The sequence below is a fragment of the Mus caroli genome, chromosome 7 (genome assembly GCF_900094665.2).
Source record: "Mus caroli chromosome 7, CAROLI_EIJ_v1.1, whole genome shotgun sequence".
Taxonomy (NCBI): Eukaryota; Metazoa; Chordata; class Mammalia; order Rodentia; family Muridae; genus Mus; species Mus caroli.
This window is the reverse complement of record NC_034576.1, coordinates 128254298-128275243: the sequence shown is the minus strand read 5'-3', so window position 1 is coordinate 128275243 and position 20946 is coordinate 128254298. Positions and strand designations below refer to the sequence as shown.

Genomic DNA, 20946 nt, shown 5'->3' with positions numbered 1-20946 from the left:
CTGAGTCATCACACTGACTCCTGATACCAAGCCATGAAGCCAGCAGTCACCCTGAAAATCAGGATGGAGGTCCGTCAAAACCTGGAAACAGAGCTATGACATGAAACAGCCAAGGACCCTAAGTCAGCACAACACAGAGACACCTGCATACCCTTGTGTATCACTGCACTACACACAACAGCCAAAACAGGGGACCAGTCGGGATGCTCATCATCAGAGAGACAGACGGAAGGTAAACTATATACATTACAAAGGTAAGGTTTATATGTATGAAGATGTTACAGTGAAATCCATTACTCTGCATACTAACTAAGCAACAACAATAAGAATAAACTAGAAAAGGGAAGCATGGAAGTCTAGGTTGACTCCGTGGGTGAAGTACCCGCTGTGCAAGCCTCGACACCTGAGTTCGGATCCCTGGTTCTCATGTAAATGCCAGACGTGGCAACCCGTGCCTATAACCCCAGATCTGGGGACAGAGAAAAGAGAGACAGATCGTGGCAGGGTAGGGGGTGCTTCCTGGCAAGCCTGTCTACCAGAAATGGTCAGCCATAAGTTCAGCAAGAGACCCTGTCTCAATAAATAAGATGAAGAGAGGAAGACTCCCAGTGTTAGCCCTAGCCTCCATCACAGACGAGCACATCTACACAGCCACTAATGGAGAGAGAGAGAGAGAGAGAGAGAGAGAGAGAGAGAGAGAGAGAGAGAGAGAGAGATGGTAGGAATAGGTATGCCCCCCCCCACCCATAGATTTCATATGTTGAATGCTTGGCCATAGGGAGTGGCACTATTAGGAGATGTGGCCTTATTAGAGTGGGCATGGCCCTGTTGGAGGAAGTGTGTCACTGTGGAGGCAGGCTTTAAAGTCTTACATATATGCACAAGTTCCACCCAGTGTGGAATCACACTTAGTCTCCTGGCTGCCAGCAGAAGACATTCTCCTCCTGGCTGCCTTTGGATCAAAACTTTCGGCTCCTCCAGCACCATGTCTGCTTGCACGCTACCATGTTTCCTACCATGACCATGATGATAATGAACTAAAACCTCTGAACCTGTAAGCCAGCCCCAGTTAAATGTTGTCACTTGCCATGGCCATGGTGTCTCTTCACAGCAATGGAAATCCTAACTAAGACAGTCTCTGTACACAATGGAGTATTATTATTATTGTTATTGTTATTGTTATTCTTTTGTTTTTTCGAGACAGGGTTTCTCTGTATAGCCCTGGCTGTCCTGGAACTCACTCTGTAGACCAGGCTGGCCTCTAACTCAGAAATCTGCCTGCCTCTGCCTCCCGAGTGCTGGGATCAAAGGTGTGCGCCACCATGCCTGGCCCGCAATGGAGTATTTTTAAGCCATAAAGAATGAGATGGGGCTGGTGAGATGGCTCAGTGGGTAAGAGCACCCGACTGCTCTTCCGAAGGTCCGGAGTTCAAATCCCAGCAACCACATGGTGGCTCACAACCATCCGTAACAAGATCTGACTCCCTCTTCTGGAGTGTCTGAAGACAGCTACAGTGTACTTGCATATAATCAATAAATAAATCTTAAAAAAAAAAAAAAGAATGAGATGATGTCACTTCCAGGAAAATGGATGGAGCTAGAGAAAATCATGCTAAGACTAGCCATGCTAGATTAACCAGGTTCAGAAGGCAAGTGTCACCTGCCCTCTTGCACATATTGAATACACTTTTTTAAAGGACTTGAAAGAAGGGGGTCTATTTAGGAAAAAAGATGTGAATATAATCAAAGTACATGATACACATTTATGAAAATATCATAATGGAACCATTATTCTGTATAATAATAAATGCAATAACGGGCTAGAGAGATGGCTCAGTGGTTAAGAGCACTGACTGCTCTTCCAAAGGTCCTGAGTTCAAATCCCAGCAACCACATGGTGGCTCACAATCATCTGTAATGAGATCTGACTCCCTCTTCTGGAGTGTCTGAAGACAGCTACAGTGTACTCACATATAATAAATAAATCTTTAAAAAATTATATGCAGTAACAATCTCTCTCTCTCTCTCTCTCTCTCTCTCTCTCTCTCTCTCTTTAAAGCTGAGGTTAAGGCTATGACTCAGAGTAAAGAGCATGTATTACTATTGCAGAGGGCCTGAGTTTGTCCTAGCACCCACTTGGAATGACTCCTGTAACTCCAGTTCCAGGGGATCTGGCACCTCTGGCCCTCCTCGAACACTGGTATTCATGTACACATCACACACACACACACACACACACACACACTCTGAAATAAAATAAATCTTTTTTTTTTTTAAATCCAGGGCTAGAGAGATGGCTCTGTGGTTAAGAGCACTAGAGTTCAGATGCCAGCACCTATATCAGGATGCCCACGGATGCCTGCAACTCAACCTCCCAGGGCTCAAACGCCATGGGCACTTGTGAATACACACACACACACACACACACACACACGGGCACGGGCACACTAAGAAATTAACCCAAGGATTTAGCCTTTTCTCAGTCACTGTGTACAGAAGAGCACCCTTCCCGTGAGCAGCCCCAGGTGAGAATAGAGGGCTTTGGTTTTAACACTCCCCTTTGCTGAGCCACCACCTCTCTTCCAGGTCTGTCCTCCCAGGCTCTAGGGCATCTCCTTATTAGCCTCCTACTCTCTTTTGTTCCCTCTGTTACCTATACTTACAAAAATAAAGCAGGGGGTGGTGGTGGCACAGGAGACGCTGAGGAGAAGGGGGCAAGAAGATGGCAGGTTCCAGGACAGCCTGAGCTGCATGCTGAGATGTCCTATGTTTCAGTTTGAGTTTCTATTGCTGGGACAAAACACCATGACCACAAAGTCGGTTGGGGAGGAAAGGGTTTATTTGGCTTACAGTTCCACAGCATTGTTCATCATGGAAAGAAGTCAGGACAGGAACTCAAAACAGGACAGGAACCTGGAGATAGGAGCTGATACAGAGGCCAAGCGGGGTGCTGCTTACTGGCTTATCTCACATGGCTTGCTCAGCCTGCTTTCCCATAGAACCCAGGACCACCCCACCTACAATGGGCTGGGCCCTCTCCACTGATCACTAATGGAGAAAATGTTCTACAGCTGCATCTCATGGAGGCATTTCCTCAAGGGAGGCTTCTTCTTCTCTGATGACTCTAACTTGTATCAAGTTGACGCAGGAAACCAACCAGCACATTAGAGATGTGTTTATGAAATAAGCTTAAATGTCGTTTTGAAACTGGGTCTTCCTAGACTCCAGCCCCAACTTTTGTTGCCATTATTTCTGGAGACACCCTCCTTATCTTTAATAGTTACAATGTTTTTTTGGTTTTTTGGCTCTGAACACAGAGCCTCTATTCTTGTTTGAAAGTTTTGTTTCCCTGTTACATTGTTTTCTTGCTTGCTTTGGTTCTACTTAGATTCAGGAGTTTCTCAAAAGTGGGTCCCTGGTTTCCTGCTAATTCACAGGAACTTTCAAAGGTCAATACAAACTGTAGTAGTGTCTCCACCCCTCTGTGTGTGTGTGTGTCTGTGTGTCTGTGTATATGTGTGTCTGCTATGCATGTGTGGGCATTCGTGAGAGAGGGAGAGAGAGCGCACAAGAGAGAATATTGACCAGGTAGCAAGAGAAACTTTTTGGAAAAACAAAAATGTCCTTTGCCTGGATGAAGGCTTGAGTTACCCGATGAATACATATGACAGAACTCCTTATGCTCGTTACTTACAAACTTCACATTCACTGTGAGTAAACCATGCTCCCAATTTTTNTTNTTTTTTTTTTTTTGNTTTTTTTTTTTTTTTTTTTTGGTTTTTTGAGACAGGGTTTCTCTGTATAGCCCTGGCTGTCCTGGAACTCACTTTGTAGACCAGGCTGGCCTCAAACTCAGAAATCTGCCTGCCTCTGCCTCCCAAGTGCTGGGATTAAAGGCGTGCGCCACCACCGCCCGGCGCTCCCAATTTTTAAAAAGTGAAATTTATAAAATGTGCAAGCAGTCGAGAAACCCAGTGCTCGCAAGGAAAGGGTTGCTGGGTTCAATGTAAAAAGTTTGGGCTGGGCCTAGAGAGAGAGAGAGAGAGACTATCCGTGTAGCCATGACTATCCTGGAATCTATTCTGTAAACCAGACTGACCTCAAAATCACAGAGATCTGCTTGCCTCTGCCTCTCGAGTGCTGGCATTAAAGGCGTGCACTATCACACCCTCCTAAGCTAGAGAATTCTTGAGCAGCCCCACTGTACTCGACCTCTGAGCATTGCCCTCCCTTGTCATCACCTTTGGAGATGTGAAGAGTTAGCTGTGGTTTCACAGGCTTGTCCTCGCTCAGCTTTAGGGGCTCTGTTCTGTGAGGGATAACTTCCTTAGTCTATTGAGTCAGTTCCCCACTTGCTGCCTTGCCTCTCCTTTTCCAGAGAGTGCTCTCCAGCTGACTGTGGGCTGTGATGGGCAGAGGGAAAGAGAGAGGGACACTAGGGCCCTCACAGCCCTGCCTGCAAGAGTCTGTCCCACGGAGACCTGACTTCCTCACAGCAGGCCCACCTCCTAATGACTCCAGCACTTCCCAGCAGTGTCACCCTAGGGATCCTTGGGGTAGGTGCAAGATCCGAAATTTAAAACAAAATGCAGGCAAGTCTGTTGTCCTGCACTGCCAACTGCTTTCTTTGAAATGTTCTAAATAAACTCATCCTTTAAAAAGAAAGAAAGAAAAGAAAAAGTTTGCCAGAAGTCAGTGAATTGGCTCAATGGTAACAGAGCTTTGCTGCCAAACATGATGACCCAAGTTTGATCCCCAGGACCTACATGTTGGATGGGGAGAACATACATTTCCATGCTGTTCTCTGATCTCCACACTCACCTTGACACTTCATGCTTCCCCCCTCAGAAGTAAATAATTGAAAACATAAAATAGAATTAATCCCAACTATACTTCATACTGGCTGATCCAGAAATTCTTTATATTAAAAAAGAAAAGAAAAGAAAAAAGAGGATGGGCTGGAGAGATGGCTCAGTGGACCCTAGTTCAGCTCCCAATATTCATGTCCTGTGGCCCAGAGCTGCCTATAATTCTATAGCTCCAGCTGACCTCAAAGGGTACCTACACATGCATGGCCTACTTGCAGACATATACATATACATTAAAATTCTCTTTAAAAGAGTCTGTGCATAGGTTTTTAGCCTGGAAGTCCATGGAGCGTTGCACAGTCTCTGTGGGGAGCAGGAAGGTGTTGGCCATCATGGCAGGGATACACAAATGCCTGGATAGGCTCCTCTCCCTCTGCTTACAAAGCCACCACAACACTCACCAGAGCTCTCACCCCAATGAGGTAATCCATTGCATCCACTACCTCATCTCTAATACCACAACTAAATTAATTTTCTATCTCTTGATATTATTGACATAAGTCTTTGGAGACTGAACTCCTGTGTGAATTCTTGGGACAAACCATCTTCAAGATGGGCTAGCAGCCATCTTCTCCCTTGACCCTGGCTGGCCCACAGGTCACCCACCCTGCACGTCCCTCCGTGATCTCAGCACTGGGGTCCTCTATCCATGCTGGCCCGGAGCAGCCCCATTTTAAAATGTCAACCAGATGTCATGGCTTCCCCACTTAAAAGCTTCCAAGAGCTTCCCTATCCCACCTAGTGTAAAATCCGTTCTCAGCAGGGCTATCAAGGCCTAATCTATCCCAGTCTCACCCATGTCACTATCGCACAATTCTCCGCTTGTTCACACTGGCCTACCGGAGTGAGTGCTCACTGCCTGTCAGTGTCCTCTGGCCCTTTGCACTTCTGCTCTGTCTGCATGGATGGTGTTCCCCCAGGATGGCCAGCCCCCTTCCTCTTCCAGGTCTGGGATACCAGCTTCTCAGTTTCACAAAGCGTGTGTTTCCTGTGTGCCGCTGTTCATCCTCCACACTCCCCGTGGGTTTGAACCCGATGATCATGGTATAAGTTTATGTGCCTATTGTCTGTCCCTCATTAGCTCTGAGCTCCAGGACTGCAGGTGTTTCTCCTGTGGCCCCTAGCTCTTACCCATGAAAGATACCAAGCCACTTTGCTGAGTGAATGAATGAGCATAACTGGCACCAAAGGTGGCTTGTCTTCATACACCAGACTATTCCATGTTCATAATGAACCAGTGAGGCTGCACTGGCCTGCCTTTTCCATCTCCCTTGCAGTTACAGCCAATGCATGCAGAGGTAAGTGAAAGACGCTGTCTCCAGCTGGGACTCACAAAAGCCTTGGCTGACATTTTCAATTTAATGTATTTGTTTTGAGATACAATATAACCTAGGCTGGCCTTGAACCCACAATCCTCCTGCCTCAGACTCCTGAATGCCTGGCTTGCAGACATAAACCACATCTGGCTACTCCACTTTCTCTTCTTTCTCTATCAGTGGAATGTAGTTTCTAGCAGTGGGTTCTAAGGTTCTGAATGATGCCTGGCCCGTGATGGAAGAATCCAGGGTCAGTGAGAGACTGCTTGGAGCAGAACCTCTCTCACTAGACTCGGTTACATAGATACCAACTGTAGAGAATAGAATCCTGCCGGGCAGTGGTGACACATGCCTTTAATCCCAGCACTTGGGAGGCAGAAGCAGGCAGATTTCTGAGTTCAAGGCCAGCCTGGTCTACAGAGTGAATTCCAGGACAGCCAGGGCTACACAGAGAAACCCTGTCTCGAAAAAACAAAACAAGAATGGAATCCTATGTTCTAGGCTCATAGGCACAACAGCTGCCTCACCCTAGTTAACACAAGGATACAGCATAAGCAGGTGGCTAGTGACACTGTCACTGACATGTGGCACAGTGTGCATCAACCCACAGCAGATTCCAGGGCCACGAAGCTTACACTCATTATAGCTCGCGGAGCCGCATATTCACATAGCCGCCATTTGTACCCACAAGGCAGCGAGCCCCATTAGGGAGGTGTGCCTGTATCCCTGTTATCTCTGTGGCTTCAACATCCAGTCCCAGAAGGCTTCAGGAAGTTTTAACCTAAAAATGAATGAGCAGTTTGCCTATACCCCTTACAGTCTCTCTGTTTCTAATTTTGCTTGAGAAGAGATCCAAAGAGACCTCAGGGTTACACAGAAGAGGGCTGTGGCAGAATCAGACTAGCCCATGGCTCATAAAGATGGAAGTTGGATTTTCTAGAGAAGCCCTGGTACCAGAAAAAGGCTGGGAGAGGTGGTGAGGGGTTTGGGTGCGGCACACACTCTCTAAGTCCAAGGTGACCTCACCCAGTCTCTCTGCCCTCCCAGTCAGCTCTGCCTGGCTCCCACAGCCTGGCTGTCCACATCACTCAGTATTTTTAGCTTCACCACCTGGCACCTGTGGTCACCATTTCTGCCCAGCCTGGCAGTGTCCCCTCCCTAGACCTTAAAGAGCCAGAGTCCATTAGTTAGAGAGTATAGCAGCCCCTACAAACGTAGGCCATTACATCCCAGAGTAGGAGAGAAGGGACCTCTGATACAAAGGACTCCCCAAAGCTGCAGGTGGAGTGGAGAAAAGATGAGGGAGAAAGGGCAGAAGATCCTGGCCCTAATGCTCGACCCTCATCTTGGGGCTTCCTGAGTCACTCACTGGTAGGGATTGATTGTATAAGCATTGCTCCAAGACCTGAAGCCAGGGGACATCGGGGCAGGGCTTGGCTGTGTGTTGTTGACAGTCAGCTCAGGGCTGAGAATTAACCTAGAATTAACCTTGCACATTAACATAAACGTGCAAGGCCCTGGGTTTCATCCCCATGGAAAGACAGAGACAAGGAAAGAGAGACAGAGAGAGAAAAACAGAGACAGAGAGACAAGGAAATAGACACAGAGAGAGAGACACACACAGAGACACAGAGAGACAGACAGAGATATACAGGGAGAGAGAGACAGAGACAAACACAGAGAGACAGAGACACACAGAGACATACAGAGATACACAGAGGTACACACAGAGAGAGACAGATAGAGAGACAGACAGATACAGAGAAAAACAGAAACACAGAGAGAGACACAGAGAAAGGCAGAGACACAGAGAGAGACATAGATACACAGAGGTACACACAGAGAGAGACAGACAGAGACAAACAGATACAGAGAAAGACAGAGACAGAGAGAGAGACAGGGAGAGACAGAGACAAACACAGAAAGACTGAGAGACAGACACAGAGAGAGACAGAGACACACAGAGACATACAGAGATACACAGAGACAGACAGAGACAAACAGATACAAAGAAAGAGATACAGAGAGAGACAGGGAGAGACAGACACTGAGAGACATACAGAGACACACAGAGGTATACACACACACACACACACAGATAGACAGACAGAGACAGAGATCAACAGAGACACAGAGAGAGACAGACAGGGACAGAGACAGACAGATGCAGAGACAGAGACACTGAGAAGACAGACAGATGCAGAGATAGATAGAGACACTGAGAAGACAGAAAGACAACCACAGCAGATGATGCCAAAGCCCCGCCTCCTGTGTCATTTCATTGGCTGATGCAGTCATTTGCCAAGCACTCCAAGCCTCCACTATGAAGAGTGGCCACACTGGGGGTGTGGAGTTCTGTGGAGTAAAGAACAGTGTCTCTCATCTAGCCTCACTGAGTCTCCTAACTTGCCTGTTTGGCTTCCAGCCCTCCATGGCTGCTCAAATGCTTAACTCTGAAGTCCAGGTCTATGTGATCTGATACCTACTGTCTTTGCCAACCTCAACCCATCCCTGTCCAGTTACTTTTCCAAACCACCAATCCTCATCCTTGCCGCCCCACAGCCCACTGATACCTTTTCTTGGGCCTCTCTCATTTCCTGGGAGGCTTCTGTACTCCTAGATAGATTTGGTGGAATAGACTGTGGTCTCTGTAATCAGAAGTGGTCCATCTTGCATCCTGACTCCATGGGCACTGTGTCCCCACTCCCACTAATGTGCCCTCAATCTCTGCCCAACCTGTCTGCCCGCAGACCTCACCAGGGCTGTGCCGGGGTTCCAAGCCCCAGCTGAAGCCTGGTGCTCTGCAGGTGTCTGTCCAGTCATTGCATGGTCAGCTGGCAACCAGGGCAGGAAGCATCCTCCCACTTCACAGAGGAGGACACAGAGGCCCCTAGCAGGGAAACCACAGACGCAAGGTCCAATATACTCATGAGGGGCACCTGGTCCAGGATGCAGGGGCCCACATTTTCTCCTCCTATTCTTCAATGGACATGGACAGGATCCTAGCTTGGTCCTGTGTTCGCCTTTCCCACAGTGGCACTGGCTTGAGCAGGCTGGGCTGGAGCAGAGGTGACCCTGTTGACTTGTGCATTCACAAGTGTGGCCCAGGTCACACTTGGTTGAGGCCAGGGTTTCCCTGAGGGTTGAGGGGCATAGCAGTCAGTGCCTAGGCACTGGCCTCATGCATAGCTCCTCTCATCCCAAAGGTCCTCCCATCTGCTCACAAAAACCTGTACACACAGTTACACACATACTCCCACAAATACACAATCCCAACCTTAGAAACCTTCATCTTCTCTCTCCCTCCCTCCCCTCCTTTCCACATATATGAGCGCTCACACATGCACACATGCACACATGTGCACATACACATTTTCACTTATTAATTCAACAAAGACTGAGCATATGTTAAATGCCAGTGCGATGCTAGAAGGGCAAGGGGCTCTTCGATCAGAGCGGGCCCATGTCTTCTGGGAGGCCTTCCTGAAAGGAGACATTTCAGCTGGGCCTGGGTGGAGGCGAGCCAGAGTATTCCCTGGTAATGTTGGCGAACAGAGTGAAATGGGGCATTAGCCCCAATCAGACAGGTCTTGAATGCCGAGTGCTGACTTTCTGTTTAGGAACTGAGGAACCATGGAGGTCTCTAAGTGGGGACAAGACATGACCACAATGGGAGTGAAGGGACAGGCAAGTCACTCGGCCAGAGTGGGAGGCGTGGGAAGGTTGTGGTGACAGCCAGAGAGCTCAGCGGGAAGGTGGAGGGGGTGGTAAGCCTGGGCAGACAGGTCCCATAAACATCATCACCAGGCCCCAAAGTTCCTGCATGGAAGGCTGCATGGTGGTCCCTCCAGCCCTCTGCCCACCCCAGGACTGACCTCTGCAGTGGACCCTCCTCCAGTTCCTCCTCCTCTCTGTGGAAGCAGACCAGGCAGAAGGCTGGCACATCATCAGCTGTACAGCCCAGGGGCCAGGCAGGAGGCAGCCGCAGGACAGGGCAGGGGTGACTGTTGGTGGCCGCCACAGCATCATCCCCAGACAGGACGCGGTTCTCTGAGCCAGTGTGCTCCAGGGTCAGCAGCCTGTCGGCCTCGGGACCCCGGACCTGCCTACCTGCCACCTGCGCCTTCTCGCCCACGTTACCCGTTGCCTCGGTGGGTGGAAGAGCCTGTGGCTCTCTTGGGGCTCCTGTCCTGAGGTACGGGATCTGCACTTGAACGGCAGTTATCAGCTGCCTGGACTCAAGAGGTGGCCGGACGGCAGTGGACCGAGGTCCTATCGCTGCCTCTGGGGAAGTCCTCAGCACCTTAGCTGTCCACTCTGCAGATGCCTGCCAGAGGCAGGAGTGTGAGCCTTCTGTCTGTCCAGCAATCTGTTCCTCCTAGGTGACCAGCAGGCACAGAGATGGTTGACAAAGTTTGTCCTCCCCTGCTGGAGTAAGTAGCTCAGTGGCCTGCGGGAGAGCCGACTGACACCTGAAGCTGGGGGGTAGGCAAGGGTCAGGTGAGTCTGACACAGAGTCTACACTGTCCCCAGAAAAAGTTCTGACCCTTGAAGTCAGGTACTGGTTGGCCAGCCTGGGAGCTGCCCTGCTCCCCGCTCTCTCTCCTCAGCTCTGGGGCTCAGCCTTGTGGTGGCTGTAGATGGCTGGGCTGTGGGTATTAATAGCTCCACATTCACGCTGAGAAGCCTGGAAGTTAACTCCTTCTCTGCCAGAGCTAGGAGACTGCGGCTGGCCACTGTAGGGAAGCGAGGACCACGCCTCTGCTGGGAGCCTGGTGTGCTAGCAGACACTCCGCAATACCTCCTGCCTGTGAGCCAGTGCTGCACAGTCCCTGGGGCTTGGTCAGATGTCCTGTGCCACCTAGACCCTCCATGCACAGGTAGGGAGGATCTGGGTGGGACTCAGAGCTCTGAGCTCCAGGGACCATCCCCCCTACCCCCCACCCCACCCCCAGAGCCGTTCAGTTCACACCTACACTGTCAAGTAACCAAGTCCCTCCACATTCCCAGAAATGAGCATTGCTGACTCTGGGTCCAATTGCATGACCACTTTGAATGGGAGCCAGGGGTGAGGCAGACATTGTTTAGTATGCTGGTGTGTGTGTGTGTGTGTGTGTGTGTGTGTGTGTGTGTGTGTGTGTACCAGAGTGGGCCTTATTTACCTGTTTCCTTAGCATCATTGTGTATTTATCAGGCACTGGGCGGGACACAGAGCTCACAGTCAGGAAGAGGCTAAGGCTCCTCCTCCCTTGGTTGGGCTTGTACCCCACAGGAGGCGGCCAAGGGGCTTGTGGCTGGTCTGTACAGGGGCCAATGAATTAGAAAGGGTGCTTCCCCCAGGCAAGCCCAGGGCACTGCCTGCAGTGAGGACCTCACCTGTGCAGAAATTGACAACACAGGCAACCATTCCAGTGGCCCTGGGAGCAGAGGAAACAAAGGATAAAGAAATTCAGGCTGTGAAAAGGGTGGGGTGGGAGGGGAGTTAAGCAGATGTGAGAGGGGCTGGGATGGACAGGCAGGTACTTAGAAAGGGGGTTTGAGGAAGGAAAAAACAAAACGTTCCAACAAGGTGCCATGGAGGAGCCAACTGAAGACCTAGAATCTAGGGGAGAGCCTTCCAGCAGGAACATAGGCACCAGGGGCCATTTGGGGAGGTGAGTGAGAGGCAGGTAAGGTCTTTAAGCTGGCTTTTTTTGGTATGGAGTAGAGCTTTCCTGGGGGATCAAGAGGTGGGGGAAAGACCATCAGAGAAGATGACAGGGTTGTACAGAGCCTTACAAAACAGGAAGAGATAAACATGGTCAGAGGCGTGGGAAGTGTTTGTTCTGAGCCACTCTGCTCACTGTAGGGTGATGAAGAAGAGGGAGGGTGTACAGGAGATGAAGTGGGAATTTGTCTTGAGGCTGAGAACCTGGTGTGTGTCGGGGGCGGTTGGAGATGGAGAATTACAAGCCTGGAAGGACTGTCTGAACTGAGTTTCACTAGCTGGAAGAACAGGTCTAGACCTCCTAGGCCAAGAAAAAAAAATGGGGCTGGCTCCTGAGCAGTGCACAAAGGACACGTTGGCAGATAGCTTGGGGCCAGGATCCAGCTCTGCCAACCTAGCATGTTTGTATGGGACTTTGGGCTTTCCTTGTTGCTTAGCCTAAAAGGCACTCACCCTAACCAATCCTCCCAGGTTCTCTTCCCCTTCTTCTCTTTCTTTTTCCTCCTGACACCTCACTGTGTAGCCCAGGCTGGCCTTGAACTCGTGACTCTCCTGTGGAGGCTTCCCTGACACTGAAACCCACACCTGCCTCTGGAGACAGGGTCTCTTTCTGCGTTGTCTGCTTTGACAGCCTCTTCTCACTTACTCTTCTGGATGGAGCACCCGCTATGAATTGGCCTGTCCCAAGCAGGTGCATCTTTCTGCGTATTCAAGATTGAGCTGGGGAGATGATCTGGGGGCCCTGGGCCCTCCACAAGCTCAGCGGCAGATTCGATGTGTTGTTTTTTTATTTCTGTCCCTGACTGGAACCACAGGCTGACAGACATACACTGAACTACACTGCACAGCCGAAGAGAACGTGTTCAGAACAGAGCGGCATCTCCCTTAAGGTTATGATATTCGGGGGTTCTCTTCCCTCTTTCCCTCTTCAAGGGTTAACCTTGGGTCTCTTGATATGCAAACTTGATAGGGTGCCCCTTCAAAAGGGGGCCATGGAATAGGAAGGGACAGGAGACAGGGTGGTGGAGGTAGAGAGACAGCCCATGTTACAATCTCTGTGGTGAGAGTCAGAGGGGTCAGATTGGCCCTGAACTCTGGATGTCCCTTCCCCCTCCCCAGGTCCCACGAGGTTGTCATTTGCAGGTGTTAATTATTCATGAAGCTGTGCTTTGCCTGTTTTTAATGCACTCTGATGGCGTTCTTTAGCTAATGGGGAAAATCGATAGGTTTTAATTCTTAGTGGCTGTGAAGCTCTGTCTGTCTCCTGTTTGGGTGACTGAACCTAGATCTTGGGTTAGGGGCAGGGTGTGACCTCAGCTCAGGGGCACAGGAGCCTAAGTCTTCCCCTTCCCTGTCTACACACCAGTGCCTTTTGTCTCCAGACTAGGGAGAGAGGACTGTGGTCACCAATGCACTCCAAACTGCCCCAAACTTCATGAAAAGACGGAATCCTGCATCTCAGTCTTTTGTCATACTCCAGGATGGATGGTCGTCATTCTAGCCTTTGAGCTAGACCTGTGGTTCCGATCTGGAAGTGCCTCCCCACCAGCTTTGGGGGCTGCTGTCATGCCTGCTGCCCTTGACCTTGGAGTTCGGGGACTGAATGGGGGAGTATAGCTTCCTCAGCCCACCCACTCAGGGTCAGCCCTGGTTTACCTTCTGCAGCAGAGGGAAGCTGGTCTGAGCCAGAAGAGCTACAAACAGACCTCCCTGTGGGCAGTTACACATATACACAGGCTGACAATTGTTCTGTCAGGACTGAGAGCCGGTATATTCTGCAGCCATCATTATGAGCACATCCCATTCCCAACCACATCCTGTCCTGTCCCTCAGTAGATGCCCTCTGAGATTCCTGTAATTATCTGGAGAACAGAGCCACCTCTCTCTCTCTCTCTCTCTCTCTCTCTCTCTCTCTCTCTCTCTCTCTCTCTGTGTGTGTGTGTGTGTGTGTTCTTGCTAATTAGACAAGTGTAAGCCTTTCAGGTGAATGATGATGGTGATAATACTGTTCTTCTAAAAAAAAAAAATTGTTGGTGCTTCCAAAACACAACAAACCTCAGAAGATGAGAGGTTGCATCTTCAGGGATGGGGTGGAGAGGGTTTTGCCTGCTTCTGTCTGGTGCCTCTATGTATTCAGATGCCAAATCCTGTACCCCAAGATCTGGTGGTCCCAAGATGTCACCAGCTTTTGTTGTACAAACCTTGCAGCCCAACTTAAAACAATTGGTTAAATAAAAATGGCAGCGGCCAATCACTGAGGAGAATAGAGAGAGGTGGAATTTGAGTTACTGGGCTGAGTGTCATAGGTGGGGGACCTCAAGGAGAGGAAAAGGAAGGAGGAAGAAGACAGAGACAACGGCGGTCTCCATTAGACATGCTGGACCAGGAGCATATACCTAAGTGAAGTCCTCCCCCAGGACAGACTGCTGGAGCGGAGGTAACCCAGGCAAGACTCAAAACAGCAAGTATTTGGGGGAGCACAGCTGGGAATTAACAGTCTAACAAATAGAAATATAGATGAGGGGTAATCGGCCAGTAATTGTTCAAGTGCTTAGTGAATAAATCATTGTCTGAGTCTCATTCATTTGGAAGCTAGGCAGGGATAAACACAATTAATTTACACGTTTTCCATGGTCATGCTTCTCCTGATGGCCCAGAGTCCACTCCTGCTGCTTGATAGGGCTCTGACCAGCTAAAGAGGCCATCTGTTTGGGTCTGAGCCAGGTGCGGCAGCCTCCAGGACCCAGACTTGAAGAGTGGTGATGACCAGGCCTCATTTGGGATCTCAGGTATTCTCCTAAAGGCTCCTATGCTGACAGAGTGGTTCCCAATGCAGTAGTGTACTGGCACAGGGCTTCTGGGAAATGGCTGACTCAGCAGGACTCTGTCTTCATTGGAGGATCTTTGGAGGTGGTGGGAGTGAGAGGTGAGGCTTGGTAGGAGGAAGTAGGTCCTTGGGGGTGTGTCCTGGGAAGTTCTATTCTATGACCCCTTCCTGTCTCCCTACATACTTCTTGCCCTCCACACCGTGCATAGCGATGCTCTACCATGGTGTTCTTACTGAGAAGGAGTAAGGGACTGAAACCACGAGCCATAGCGAAATCTCTTCCCTGCTGCTGAGTTGGCGCAGCTGGTGCAGGCACTGCCATATGGCAATCAAGACTGACAGTCTTCTGTCAGTCCCTAGAACCCACATAACAGTGGACAGGAGAGAACTGACTCCATAAAGCTGTCCTCTAGCCTCTACATGCATGCCATGGCCTGCATAAACACACAAATGATGATGATGACAACGACGACGATGGTGATGATGATGACGATGACAACGATGACGATGACAAATAACAATTTAAAAGAATTCTATTTTATTTTTGTTTTTGTTTTCCAGGCAGACTTTCTTTGTGTAGCCCTGGCTATCCTGGAACTAGCTCTGTAGACCAGGCTGGCCTCAAACTCATACATATTTGACTGCTTCTGCCCATCCAACCCCAACCCTGCCCCGTGCTGGGATTAAAGGTGTGTGCCACCACTACCCAGATAGTATTTTTTTTATTTAAAAATTACTTATGTGCTGGTGTCTGATCTCTTGCAGGCAGTTAGGAGTCACTGACATGGGCACTGGAAACTGAGCTCAGACCCTCTGCAAGAGCATGAAGGGCTGTTAACTACCGAGCATCTTTCTAACCCCTGGAGTAACTTTAGTGAACTGATTAATATTTTGAGACAGGGTCTTAGTTGGTAACCCAGGCTGGTGTGGAACTCGTGGAAATTCTCTGTTCCAGGGCCCTGACTTCTAACCTCAACACCTCCACATACCGTGCTGGTAATGCAATTATAGAAGAGCGCCAAGGGCTCTTGTCTGCTGAGCTATCTCTCCAGCCCCAGAGCAATATTTTAAATCTTTGCTCCCGTAAGTTATTTCAGCCAGGTACTTTGTCACAACGACAAAACTCTAACATACCTCCCCAGCCCATCTAACCCTAAGCTGGCCTTTTCCCTGTCCCCACTCAGGACACAGCAGATGCCAGGCTCAAACACAGTTTGAACAGAAGCTTTTGGGGAACAAACTGTATGCTGGACAGACTTGCTAGGGTCCTCCTCAGGACTCCCTCATACTCCCCAGTTTCATAATCACCCTGTTATTTGTTATCCATGTAGGACCCTTCCCTTATCTCAATTCGTATTTTTTATTAATTAATTTATTTTTTCATTTTATGTGCATCGGTGTTTTGCCTGCATGTATGTTTGTGTGAGGATGTCAGATCTTGGAGTGGCAGACAGTTGTAAGCTGCCACGTGTGTGCTGGGATTTGAACCCAGTTCCGTACTCTTAACCACTGAGCCATCTCTCCAGCCCCTCAATCCATATTTTGATTCTCCCCATCCCACCCACCATGGATGCTGAGCAGGAATAAGTCACTGAGGCTTTCTCCAATCCTTCCCTTGTGGGTCACTCTGAAAACTATTCTAGCAAGTGTGCTAAATGCTTACATTGCTGCAACCACACAGCAACGGACTCGATACAAAGCTCATTCCCCTTAGAGGCTCAGGCATAGCACCTCTCTATTTGGTGCCCTTAAAGCTCACTAAAACCTTCTCCTGTGACTTCACATGCGGACTTGACCAGAGGCGCAAAGGAAAAGAATCTGAAAGTGAAAGGACCGGTTCACATGCCTACCAAGACACTGAGACTCACTACCAAAATAACACCTTGTGGTGAAGATTCCAAGACATGAGATCTTTCCAGATGAGGACCCACAAGCAATTCACTGATTTACGTAGTCCTTCTGAAATCCTTAAGCAGATTACTTCCATCAGTATTGAGCCACGAGTGGGGGTTGAAGTCACCATTGCAGATGCCTAAATCAACTGTTTAAATAAATTGACTTAATTGTTAAACAACAAAACAAAATAAAACAAAGCCAAAAAAACTAAATAAAACCCAAGTGAACCTCTAGGACTGAACGTAGCTTGCTCATAGTTCAAAGAGAGGCAAATACTGTCTCATCTCTCTCTTTCTCTCTCTCTCTCTCTCTCTCTCTCTCTCTCTGTCTCTCTCTCTGTCTCTGTCTCTCTCTGAGTGTGTGTGTGTGTGTGTGTGTGTGTGTGTGTGTGTCTGGCTCTGACTCTACACTTAACCTGAAGATTGTTGTTGTGTAGCCCAGGCTAGCCTCCAACTTGTGATTCTCCTTCCCCAGTCTCTTAAGTGTGTACCACCATGACCACCATAGTCCTTCCCTTTTCTATATATAGGAGTGGTTCAACAAAACACAAGGAAAAAGAAAGAGAGTTCAACGCCAGATTGCTACAGGCCTGACGGATGACTGACAGAAACGTAAGTAGGAAGCCAGCTTCCTGGAAGAGGCTTGACTTAAAATGTATCACAGTGTGGCTTAGGCACCTTGGCAAGAATGCCACTGTCTTCCTAGAAGGAGCCTGTGAAACATCCCACATAGACAAAAAGGTATGCCTCAAACCAGATCGGGTCCAGGCTTTATCGGTGGAGAGATTCTGTTTCTCGTGCAGCTGTGCAGAGGCTGGCTGTTCTGTTGCCTAGCGGCATCTTGTTATTGTTTTTTGTTTTGTTTTTTGTTTTTGTTTTTTGTCCTTAGGGAAGGTAGGGGGATGCAAAAGGCATCTCTGTACTTTCGAATGTTTCTGTCAGCTAGCAGCAAAAGAGATTAAAAAAATCAGTTCCCAGTTGCACAGGCATGGGCAGGGCAAACATCTGGAACAGAAGTGGGGTGTAACTGAAGGGAGGGAGACAGGCTAGGGTACAAGCAGCAGTCAGGAGGACCCAGCTCAGAACAGAGANTCCTCCCACCTGCTCCTGCCTTGTAACTCATCCATAGTGGACCTGGAGGACAGAACTCTAAGATGTAAGGTTGTTTTTATACAAAGTCTTGCTATGTNACCTTGGATGGTTGGAAGGTGTTATGAAGACCAAGCTGGGATCAAACCTATAGAGATCCACNTGCCTCTGACTCTCAAGTGCTGGGTTTTGTTTTGTTTTTAAAGATTTATTTATTATTATATGTAAGTACACTGTAGCTGTCTTCAGACACACCAGAANAGAGCATTGGATCCCATTATGCATGGTTGTGAGCCACCCTGTGGTTGTTGGGATTTGAACTTGGGACCTTCAGAAGAGCAGTCAGTTCTCTTAACCGCGGAGCCATCTCTCCAACCCAGCTGTTCTCTTTCTAAGTCAGGTTCTGAGCTAGGTGTCCAGGCCCCCAAGTGAGGCGCATCTCTGGAGGTCCTTGATAAATCTGGGTCCTGCGGCTGGGGTGTAGCCGAGTGAGGAGCACTTGCCTAGCATGCACGATGCCCCAGGGTGTGGTGGAAGCACACTCACCTCCCTTGACCACTACAAAGCAGGGTCTGATTCAGCAGCTCTGGGGCAGCTTCCAAGATTCTGCATTTCCAATACCCCGTCGTGGCTGCTGATGCTGCTTTATGGTCCGTCCACTCTCTGAATGGCCAGATTAGAACTAAGATGCTAACACAGCTATTTCTCCATTTCTCTGGCTTTGACCTTATGTAGAAGATGAAACTGTACCTTTTCTCTACCACTGTCCGTCCCCTCTCCCCCACACCACAAGTTCTGTCCTTATCCCTCCAGTGTTATACATCCTTTTGGTTGAACTAGTATTTTGTGTTTCCATTATTATAACTTTGTAGATAATATTCACACCTTAGCCACATACCATGCTCTGATTACATTTCCTTTCTTGTTCAACTTTTTTTTTTTTTGGGGGGGGGGCTGGTGGTCAAGATAGGGTTTCTCTGTGTAGCCCTGGCTGTCCTGGAACTCACTTTGTAGACCAGGCTGGCCTCGAACTCAGAAATCTGCCTGCCTCTGCCTCCTGAGTGCTGGGATTAAAGGCGTGCACCACCACCGCCCGGCTCAACTTTTAAATCTGATTTGCATTTTCCTAGAGTTATCATTGACCACCCCCATCTTACCTTTACTGAAGCATTTACAAAATTTCCAGATAAAACTCAGAATCTTTGCTTGGTAGACCCAAATGTTCCACAAACTACGTACTGTAGCCTCCCCTCCCCCAGCCTTAGGGTTCCACTGTTTACGCCTGGATGGAGCTTGGCTTGCCTGCTCAATCGTTCTGCCACGCCCACTGTTGGAACCTGCCGCTTTGCTGTTCAGAGCCATACATGCGGTCCCCCTGTTACTGGTCTATGGGACTATTTGGCGGGAATCGCCCCCCCCCCCACCTTCCTCTCCTTCATAACTGCGTGCTGATATAGTAAAATTGAGCTTTGATCAGAGTAGCCCTTGACTTGGCTCCGTTCTTTCTTCCGTCCGTTTAGTTCCTCTCTTTCAGCCCGAGCTGCCATCTCAGTTGAACCGTTCATTGGGAGCTGCTGGTCTGCCGCAACAACGTATGAGCTGAGTATGTGCTATCCACCTTTAACCTCAGCACTTGAGGGCTGGAGAGATGGCTCAGCAGTTAAGAGCACTGACTGCTCTTCTGAAGGTCCCAAGTTCAAATCCCAACAACCACAGGGTGGCTCACAACCATGCATAATGGGATCCAATGCTCTNTTCTGGTGTGTCTGAAGACAGCTACAGTGTACTTACATATAATAATAAATAAATCTTTAAAAACAAAACAAAACCCAGCACTTGAGAGTCAGAGGCANGTGGATCTCTATAGGTTTGATCCCAGCTTGGTCTTCATAACACCTTCCAACCATCCAAGGTNACATAGCAAGACTTTGTATAAAAACAACCTTACATCTTAGAGTTCTGTCCTCCAGGTCCACTATGGATGAGTTACAAGGCAGGAGCAGGTGGGAGGANTCTCTGTTCTGAGCTGGGTCCTCCTGACTGCTGCTTGTACCCTAGCCTGTCTCCCTCCCTTCAGTTACACCCCACTTCTGTTCCAGATGTTTGCCCTGCCCATGCCTGTGCAACTGGGAACTGATTTTTTTAATCTCTTTTGCTGCTAGCTGACAGAAGCATTCGAAAGTACGGATCTGACGTCCTTTTCTGGTTTGTGTGAAGACAGTTACAGTGTGTTTATTTATAATAATTAATATCTTGAGAGAGAGAGAGAGAGAGAGAGAGAAGCAAATGGAAGGGACAAAGTGAGGGTTGAGTTCCCTGCCTTTAGGAACAGTTGACTACAAGCTCAGTGGTAGAGAAGGGGTCTGTTATTTTATTTTATTTTTTACAAATCCTGAGGCTTTCTTTTAAACTTTCTGGAGGATTTATATTGTTGAACAGAGAAAAAAAAAACATGCACAAGATTTTAAATTTCAACAATACAAAATGGATGGAAATAACTTGCTCTGGGTAGAGACCCCAGGCTCCTCCAGAGTCTCCTAGGACATTTCTCTACACATCCAGCCTTGAGATGTATGGTCATTCTGTTTATTTCTTTTGAAAACACTTCCAAAACACTTTGGGGCGTCTTGTGTTTTGACTCACTAATATTCTTGAGGTCACTCCATATAAGCATGTATAGATCTGTGCTAATTCACTTATGGACCATTACAGGAGGCTTAAAATTGTAACTTGTTTAACCATTTCTCTCTAGGTCCATCTGAGCCTCCCACACAGTGCAGCAATAAGCATCTTGTGACCACAGTGCAGTCTACGTTAAGCGCACGGAGTATCTGGGCTTGGAAAGCCGGGGCTGCTGCTAAAGCCAAGTGTTTTCTCTACAAACTTCAGTTTTTTGTAGCTGTGAGATGGCGATAAAATGATATTTCTTTTTGTAGCATATAGCTGCTATATGCACTCACATTCCAGATACGGACGATTGGGCACTGAACAAAACAGATCGGATCCCTGCCCTTGCGGAGCTTAGAGTCCAGCGGTAGAGCACAGGTCATAGACAAGATGATGCTGAGCGCTAAACCTCCCATCTAATCCTCCTTCCTGCCTTAGGCAGGATTAGATGGGAGGTTTGAGGTCTCAGATAAGGTGGGTGCAGGTAGCACCCCAGTAAGGCAATGCTGAGTGGCACACATCTGAAGAAGGGTACATTAATACCTGGCAGAGAGCAGGGACAGGGAGGGCACCGCCT

At 48.7% G+C, this 20946-nt stretch overlaps 1 protein-coding gene across 1 annotated transcript in view; it reads right to left on the bottom strand.

Moving 5' to 3' along the window:
• Nucleotides 1–10786, bottom strand: part of Sbk1 (SH3 domain binding kinase 1) — a 45545-nt gene extending 34759 nt beyond the window's left edge. The window contains exon 1 of the mRNA XM_029479498.1: nucleotides 10060–10786. The gene's annotated coding sequence lies outside the window, so the exon portion shown is untranslated. The remainder of the gene's footprint in view (nucleotides 1–10059) is intronic.
• Between the last annotated feature and the right edge of the window lie 10160 nt (nucleotides 10787–20946).